Source organism: Mesoplodon densirostris, chromosome 3, assembly GCF_025265405.1.
Source record: "Mesoplodon densirostris isolate mMesDen1 chromosome 3, mMesDen1 primary haplotype, whole genome shotgun sequence".
NCBI classification, from domain to species: Eukaryota; Metazoa; Chordata; class Mammalia; order Artiodactyla; family Ziphiidae; genus Mesoplodon; species Mesoplodon densirostris.
In genome coordinates, this window is record NC_082663.1 from 50,947,894 (window position 1) to 50,957,732 (window position 9,839).

General features: G+C 38.6%; 1 non-coding gene across 1 annotated transcript; it reads left to right on the forward strand.

The window, feature by feature from the left end:
- The first annotated feature begins 9,334 nt into the window (after nucleotides 1-9,334).
- On the forward strand, nucleotides 9,335-9,407 carry TRNAW-CCA (transfer RNA tryptophan (anticodon CCA)). Its single transcript has one exon. It is a non-coding gene; the product is annotated as a tRNA-Trp (tRNA).
- The last annotated feature ends 432 nt before the right edge of the window (nucleotides 9,408-9,839 follow it).

Sequence of the window (9,839 nt, forward strand, 5' to 3'; positions counted from 1 at the left end):
GAGAACATCTCATTAAGTGTGCAAACTAGATCATGCTAAGTAAGTGGCTTGAGTACCTGGCAGAGAAAGATTGGATTTCCAAGTAACCTTAGAGAATGAGTCAGACATAAACAGAGGAAGGTTAGGGGTGATTTTATATATGTATACATCCCCCCTCCCACACATGGGAGAGAGAGAGAGAGGGAGAGAGACTAGGATCACCATATCCATGGTGTCTATGGCTACTTGTCCCAGGCTGACACTAAATTACCAGTTTAATTGAAGTGGCCTAACTAAATCATTCACTCAAAGAGATTAGGAATGCTTTTCTAGCAACCTGGTTCACAAAGGATCTGGAGTTCAGGATTGTTTTCTTATCAACTAAAAAGTAAACTTTGTAATTTTCAGCTGTCTTTAGTGCTAGTGGCTCTCATTGCCAAAATGAAACCTCAAAACCAAACCAAACCAAACCAAACCATAGAACAATGAAGAAACAAAAGCTGGTGTTCTTTTTACTCCTTTTGTTTCCTCTTTCCTTTATCCAGAAGATGCAGCTGGGGCTATGTATAGGAGATGCTGATGTAACTTTTTTTTTTCTTTTTTCTTTTCGGTACGCGGGCCTCTCGCTGTTGTAGCCTCTCCCGTTGCGGAGCACAGGCTCCGGATGCTCAGGCTCAGCGGCCATGGCTCATGGGCCCAGCCGCTCCGCGGCATGTGGGATCTTCCCGAACCGGGGCACGAACCCGTGTCCCCTGCATCGGCAGGCGGACTCTCAACCACTGCGCCACCAGGGAAGCCCCTGATGTAACTTTTAATTTCCATTTGGGGACTGATTGTGGTAGCCCTCATTCCCATTTATTGTTTCCACAAACTCTCTCCACGCACAAGGAAATGCTGGGTCCTTTCAATAACTCTGGGCCAAGTTCTTTCTCCCCTGTGCTGTAGACACAGTTGGGATAGATGCAACCATTGGAATCATGGATATCTAAGATCCTCTGGAGGGCAGAGTTCGGTGAAGAACCATAACTAACTGTTAGAAGACCAGCTTCAGGGGGAAGGGTGTCTTGTTCAAGGTGCTCCCTGCCAGATGCCCAGAGAGGGTGCTTCTGTTTACAGGAGTGATCTTCTTTGGGAGCTGACCTTCCCTGGAACATGCCAGTTCATATTCATTTCAAGTCCTGGAAGTTTCTTCTGCTGTGTGACCTCTGGATACTGTCTTAAGCAGTTATTTATCTCACTAATTATTCCACCCCCCTCCCACAATGTTTTCTTTCAGTGTTTCACACCTTTTTTTTAAGCTTTAAATAAAATTTACCTAGGCTAGAGAACTAACTCACAACTTGAAACAAAATAATTCTCACTTTCTTTGTGGATTTTCTCAGTGTCTTTAGATGTTTTTATTATTTTCAGTAGTTAGGCTCAATTTAGAGGAAAAGGAGATTTGAAACAATTAATTGTTAACTCTCAGTGGTCAAGATAAAATTATTGTTTAGCTTTTCTTTCTTACCTACCTTTTCTATTTGTTTGATGGAGCTCTAGAAGCCAAGCTTTGGTGAAAAACAAACCCAGGATTAAATATAATAGGCACTTGTCCCTTTTGCTTCAGTGACTTCAGGCTTTTTCCCCCTCTGTAAAATTATTATAATGATACCTACTTCCCAGAACCGAAATGCTGATTAAATGCTCTGATCTATGTATTGCTCTTATGATGGTGCATGTAACATAGCAAGGGCTTAATTAATGGCAATCATATCATCAACAAAATGGAAAGACAGCCTACTGAATGGAAGGAAATATTTGCAAATCATATATCTGATAAGGGGTTAATATCCAAAATATATAACTCAATAGCAACAAACCAAACAATCTAATTAAAAAATGGGCAAAACATCTGAACAGACATTTTTTTTTTTTTTTTTTTTTTTTTTTTGCGGTATGCGGGCCTCTCACTGTTGTGGCCTCCCCCGTTGCGGAGCACAGGCTCCGGACGCGCAGGCTCCGGACGCGCAGGCTCAGCGGCCATGGCTCACGGGCCCAGCCACTCCGCGGCATATGGGATCCTCCCAGACCGGGGCACGAACCCGTATCCCCTGCATCGGCAGGCGGACTCTCAACCACTTGCGCCACCAGGGAGGCCCTGAACAGACATTTTTACAACGAAGACATACAGATGGCCAACAGGTACGTGAAAAGATACTCAACATCACTAATCATCAAGGAAATGTAAATCAAAACCACAATGAGATATCACCTCATACCTACTAGAATGGGCATCATGAAAAAGACAACAAATAACAAATACTGGTGAGGATGTGGAGAAAAGGGAACCCTTGTACGATTTTGTTGGGAATGTAAATTTGTGCGTCACTGTGGAAAACAGTATGGAGGTTCCTCAAAAAATTAAAAATAGAACAATCATATGATCCAGCTCTTCTACTTCTGAGTATTTATCTGAAAACAATGAAAACACTAATTCAAAAAGATATTTGTACCCCCTTGTTCACTGCAGCATTATTTACAATAGCCAAAATATGGAGACAACCTAAGTTTCTATTGATAGATAAATGGATAAAAAAATGTGATAGATAGATAGATAGGTAGATAATGGAATATTATTCAGCCATAAAAAAGAATGAAATCTTACTATTTGTGTCAACATGGATGGACTTTAAAAAAATTAATTAATTTTTTATGTCTTTTTTTAAACATCTTTATTGGAGTATAATTGCTTTACAATGGTGTGTTAGTTTCTGCTGTATAAGAAAGTGAATCAGCTATATGTATACATATATCCCCATATCCCCTCCCTCTTGCGTCTCCCTCCCACCCTCCCTATCCCACCCCTCTAGGTGGTCACAAATCACTGAGCTGATCTCCCTGTGCTATGCAGCTGCTTCCCACTAGCTATCTATTTTACATTTGGTAGTGTATATATGTCAATGCTACTCTGTCACTTTGTCCTAGCTTACCCTTACCCCTCCCCATGTCCTCAAGTCCATTCTCTACGTCTGCATCTTTATTCCTGTCCTGCCCCTAGGTTCATCAAAACCATTTTTTAAAATTTAATTTAATTAATTAATTAATTTTATTTTATTTTATTTTTTTTAGATTCCATATATGTGTGTTAGCATACGGTATTTGTTTTTCTCTTTCTGACTTACTTCAATCTGTATGACAGACTCTAGGTCCATCCACCTCACTACAAATACCTCAGTTTCGTTTCTTTTTATGGCTAATATTCCATTGTATATATGTGCCACATCTTCTTTACCCATTCATCTGTTGACGGACACTTAGGTTGCTTCCATGTCCTGGCTATTGTAAATAGTGCTGCATTGAACATTGTGGTACATGTCCCTTTTTGAATTATGGTTTTCTCAGGGTATATGCCCAGTAGTGGGATTGCTGGGTCATATGATAGTTCTATTTTTAGTTTTTTGAGGAACCTCCATACTGTTCTCCATAGTGGCTGTATCAATTTACATTCCCACCAACAGTGCAAGAGGATTCCCTTTTCTTCACACCCTCTGCAGCATTTATTGTTTGTAGATTTTTTGATGATGACCATTCTGACCATTCTGAAGTATCAATGAGGTGATACCTCCTTGTAGTTTTGATTTGCATTTCTCTAATGATTAGTGATGTTGAACATCCTTTCATGTGTTTGTTGGCAATCTGTATACCTTCTTTGGTGAAATGTCTATTTAGGTCTTCTGCCTATTTTTGGATTGGGTTGTTTGTTTTTTGATATTGAGCTGAATGAGCTGTGCATATATTTGGGAGATTAATCCTTTGTCAGTTGCTTTGTTTGCAAATATTTTCTCCCATTCTGAGGGTTGTCTCTTTGTCTTGTTTATGGTTTCCTTTGCTGTGCAAAAGCTTTGAAGTTTCATTAGGTCCCATTTGTTTATTTTTGTTTTTATTTCCATTTCTCTAGGACATGGGTCAAAAAGGACCTTGCTGTGATTTATGTCATAGAGTATTCTGCGTATGTTTTCCTCTAAGAGTTTTACAGTGTCTGGCCTTACATTTAGGTCTCGAATCCATTTTGAGTTTATTTTTGTGTATGGTGTTAGGGAGTGTTCTAATTTCATTCTTTTACATGTAGCTGTCCAGTTTTCTCAGCACCACTTATTGAAGAGTCTGTCTTTTCTCCATTGTATATTCTTGCCTCCTTTATCAAAGATAAGGTGACCATATGTGCTTGGGTTTATCTCTGGGCTTTCTATAACATGGACGGACCTTGAGGGCATTATGCTAAGTGAAGTAAGTCAGACAGAGAAAGATAAGTACCATATGATCTCACTTATATGTGGAATCTAAAAAAAGCCCCAAACCAAGCTCATAGATACAGTGAACAGATTGGTGATTGCCAAAGTCAGGGGGTGGGAACTGGGTGAAATGGGTGAAGGGGGTCAAAAGGTACAGACTTCTAATTATAAAATAAGTAAGTCATGGGATATAATGTACCGCCTGGTGACTATGGTTAATAATACTGTTCTGCATATTTGAAAGCTGCTAAGAGAGTAAATCTTAAAAGTCTTCATCACAAGAAAAACATTTTTTGGGGAACTATGTGTGGTGATGGATGTTATTTAGCCTTATTCTGGTGATCATTTCATACTATATACAAATATCAAATCATTATGTTGTAGATTGAAACTAATATAATGTTATACGTCAATTATACCTCAACCAAAAAAGTTTCTGATATAACCACAGTGAGAGAATAATTCTTTCAAATAACATTAGATATTGTTTTAACTATATATCTTAATACAATATGTTCTAACTATAAACAAAAGAAGTGATAGTCATTATTATTATTTGGTAATGGGTTAATTGGCTAGTAAGCCTTGGAATTGTGGTCATAGTGAAAATAGTCACATTAAAAAAACTATCAGATTTGAGACTTGTTTCTGTTTGAGCAACTGCCCATTTACATTTCCTATACCTATTGGTACAGTTGGTCAGAAGAAAAGTTAAAATCCACATAGGCAACACCGCATTATGTGTTGTAGTTTCCCTCAGGGAATAGGAATAATTTAGACTTTGAGGAGAGGATGACGCAATGCCCATTTAGACGCTAAAGCAATGTTCTCATTCTGTGCTTCACAGACACTGGTGTTTTATGACTTATTAGGAAGCATAGCAGAAGAGACTCCTGCAGTCAAACACAAAGTTCCCACTGCAGGAAATGGACTGATTTTGCCTTGGGCTGCTCATGTCAGAAACCTAGGAATGACCTTTGGTCCTCTCCTTCCCTTACCCCACGGTATCCAATCCACTAGCATGTCTTCTTACTCCATTTCCAAATTGTACCACATTCTCCTCTCTCTGTCTTCTTAGCTATCCCCTCCAAAGAGCTCAGCCTAAGCAGTGATGCAACCTACCTGCCCTGCCTCCATGCCCCCTACTCTATAGAGCAAGTCCACAGTAATCTTTGAACAACTAAATCCCAATAATTCATTCCACTGCCTGAAGCTCTCCCTGGTTTCCTGTGGCCCTGAGAATAAATCCAAACCTCATCTTGTATTACTGCTCCATTCACTCCATTCTGGCCCCATGGGCCTTATCTCTGTCCTTGAGTATGACATTCTCACTTCTGGCTGAAGGCCTTCACCTGGAGAGTTCTTCTGAAGCTACTCTTTATAACCATCTCCACACACCACCTACCCCTATGTGCTGTATCACATCTCCTTGTTTTATGTTATTTTTAGAGATCATATCACTATCAGAAATTACATTGTTCATTTGTTGGTTACTTGTTTCTGGCCTTGCCTGGAATGTAAACCTTCTGAAAGTTGGGATGTTGTTTTATCACCGAGTGCCTGGCATTTTATAGACACTCAGATATTTATTGTATAAATGAATAAAGCAGTAGTTAAATAACAGCAGATGCTAGACCTTACACAGCCTTAAATGTATGGCCCAAAATATGGCCACTAGTTCTTTTACGATATACCCTGTAGCCATAAAATGAAGCATCATTTTGCTTTTCTGTAATGACGGTTTTAGATGAAACTTGCAAAATTGAAACATGTTTTCATCCACTTAGGGTCAAATTTAAAACTTCAAATGAGAAGGAATACCTTGGTCACCATGACTATAAAACTGAAGTTGAAGTGTTATAATAAAAATACTTTTAGACATTCAATTAAATGCTTTCCTTGGACCCTGCAGCAGCTGGTAAACATCACACTCTAAACAAAGTCTTTTCTTAATTTTATGTTTTACTTTCAAATGATATATATATTTGATAAGTATAATGCATTTATTTTTAAACCATAAAGCAATTCTAAAAGAGTGAATGTCAGGTAGAGATTTATTTTTCAAAATTCTTAGAAGGGCTACACAGAATATTTTTATTAGATGGTGACTTTAATTTTTAATTAAAGTTAACAAGAAACCTTTTTGTTGACCAGAAACCAATTTAATAATATTTTAGTGTTTTCTTTTTTTTATTTTTGCGGTACGTGGGCCTCTCACTGTTGTGGCCTCTCCCGTTCTGGAGCACAGGCTCTGGGCACACAGGCTCAGTGGCTATGCCTCACGAGCCCAGCCACTCTGAGGCATGTGAGATTTTCCTGGACCGGGGCACGAACCCGTGTCCCCTGCATCGGCAGGCGGACTCTCAACCATTGCGCCACCAGGGAAGGCCTTTCTTTTTTTACTAGACTATTTCCTATGTAGACTCTGGTTTTCAAAGCAGGAGAAACATTTTTCAAATGAAGTATTCCAAAGCTCCAATATATAAAGCAGAAATATCCTGACTCCAATAGTCCTTAGTTGTGTGAGCTTTGGAAAGATTACTTAATCTTTCTGAGTCTGTTTTCTCTTCTATAAAATGGGGATCACAATAACTTGCTACAAGGATTAAATAAACTAATCCATGTGATGCTCCCAGCTCATCATTTGACATAACAGGCCCCTGATAAGTGCTATTTACTTTCTATCTTGCTCTCTCCACCCCCCTACCTTTACTCCAGTCCTACTCAGTGAGTTCCTGCTATGTACCTAGCACTTGCTAGGTACTGGGTAAAACAACAGTGAGCAAGGCCTGGTGCTTGACCTCAGGCTTAGAGAAGTCCTTTGCGTTAAAGACTTTTAGTGTGGCTTGGAGTTTGATGATACAGGACTTATAACTATATATATCAATATCAGTAAAATATAAGTTTACCACATATTGTAGGCAGGGTTCCAAAGTCAAGTTAAAAAGCATTGCAGAAGACAAGTGTTTTTGTGTGATATTCATGATTATTTGATACCCAGGGTTGGAAAATCAAGTTTAAAAACACTGGAATACACCAAACTGTATAGGTTTCACTGTAGAACTTCTAGAACTTTTACCTTGGGAAAATGCACTATGACTTTCTAAGGAAATCTCTGGCAGTTCTGTGCACATATTAGGGGCTCAAGGAATATTTGATTTGTAAATATAAAATCAGTGATACACATAGTTTCTGAGACATCATAGGAGGAAAGGAAATTTCTAGCTGAGGCTACCATTTTTCTGTTGTCTCTACTTTTCTATGTGGGATTCATGTTGGACCCAAAGATGAATCCAGTGTTGATAGGTAGCAAAGGGGGTGAGCAAGGCACTCTGAGAAAGAGAGAGTAGATAAATTCTACTTTGTTGTGGCGAAAGCCTTAAGCAACTATTTTTCTATGGAGGATTATGAATTACAGTAATTTAGTAAAACTTAGAATAAGAAGAAAACCTAGCATTCAGACTGTGCTTGAAAAGCTAGATAAAGCCTCCACAGAGTTGAATTCTAAGATTTTTGATTTCTCTGTTGAGGATTTTTGTAATAATTCTGGATTTCATGCTTCTTACTCTAACCCAGTGAACTTAATAGGGCATTTTGGTTAAATGTATGATTCCAAAGCTTTTCCCAGCAGGAGGTAGGTATAGAATGGTAAGACTCATTTGACTGAAATCGCTAACATTTTAGAACAAAACAGAAGCATGGTTAAGCTTGTGAAGATTTAAATGTGTTTAGAGGTGTTTTAATTTGTGTATGGGGAAGCTGTTTTTCACTGTACCAAATTCATGCAAACAATTTGGTACTTAGTTTCTTCCTAACATCTCCCTACCTTGTCTACCTTATTTCAACTCTCCTGTACTAGGTATTTGTTCCAGGAGCCACAATGCCCTGAGTCTATCCTGGTGCTGCCCTCACCCTGGCCTTCTGATGTCTTATTCCTCCCCGTTTCCTTTCCATCTGCCTGCATGGATCACTGTATTGGTTTTCCAGATGTTTGGGCTTGAACTGGACAAGTGTCTCTTTTGGATCCAATCCTTCATCTGCCCTTGCTAAAGTAGTAACCCATCAGTCTATTAAATCAGTGCTCATAGGAGAAGCTTAGAGGGGACCTGAGGGGCTCTGCTTCAATTCCCCAATTCTATGCATTTTTAGGGGCTTTCTCAAGGCCAAAGTCCATCTTTAAAGACTATAGCTCAGTGTTTCCCAATCTTTCTTTCACCAACAATCTCTCTTACAGTTTTTTTCCTTCACCCCAATTTTTTTAAAGAATTTTGTCTACCAAACAAATATAATCAAGGATATATTTTCCTATTAATTAAAGCTTTCATTTAGCTTGATGTAAGTATCAGCTCCCTGAGTTGATACGACTACAATCATGAGCGAAGAAACTTGATGTTTTAGCTGTGCATACATATTTCAGTTAAACATGTGACATACAAAGAGAGTTTTTATATTAACAAAGCTCTACGACCCCAGGAGGATCAGGGATCCCAGGTTGGAAAAATCATTTAAACTAAAGAAATGATTCCAATGGTTAAGATTTCATTAGGTGGTATTATCTCAGGCTTGTTGGGAGATTTTGAAGGGAAATGGGGATTTGATCTGCTGCTCAATTCATACTCTATGAACAGTTGCCAATATTTATTAACATGTACATTTCCTCGTTCTCATGCATGCTTATATACCATATGTGTGAAAATTTTCTCCTTGTACAGGTATAGTTTAGGGGGAAGTTTTATGAAATAGAACTTTGCATGGATAATTTGTAATATGAACTTAATTGTCACTCTTCTCCAAAGTTAGCAAATAATAGAGGATAATCTTTAACTAGTCCTAGAGGGGTTTCAAAAAATACGCTAAATGTAAAGGTTGAATGATTAAGAAAAGACAAATGCCAGGTCTTCACTTCCCTCCATTCTCACCAAAAGATGGTTTTATCAGCACCTTTTTTCAGCAGGGAAAATCCTTAATCACACAAGCCATGTTTATTATTGAGAACTGACATTTCTACTCATGGCAATTTGAAGAAATAAAAGACCTCAGTGCTTCATAATATTTAAGGAGAGACAAGAAAAAATCTGGGGACTTCCCTGGTGGTCCAGTGGTTAAGACTCCGTGCCTCCAAAGCAGGGGGCACAGGTTCGATCCCTGGTTGGGGAACTAAGATCTCATATGCCAGGAGGCAAAAAAAAAAAAAAAAAAAAAAAAAAGAGAGAGAGAGAGAGAATTTGAACTACTGTGGAAAGAACAAACTGAAAAATCAATCAGGAGCTGAAGTGGAGGAATCTTTGTAAATGGCTATGAGAAGCACCTGAGAATTAATGTTGACAGACACTTAAATTGCTGTCAGAGTTTACTAATGGAATCACATTACTACTAGAGCAAATTGTGTGGTTTTCAAATTTCAGCAATAAAGGAGAGGAGAGAAAAGTTCAGGCTTAAGAAAAAAAACCACATTCTCGAAATGCAATATGCTAGAGAGTGAGAGAGAAAGAATTGTTGGAAGTGGCAAGAAAGTAGCTTTCAGATATTTGGTAACCAGGATAGCAGATGTGAGAGAAGTCATTGTCAAAGAAGAAGTAGTTCTATACA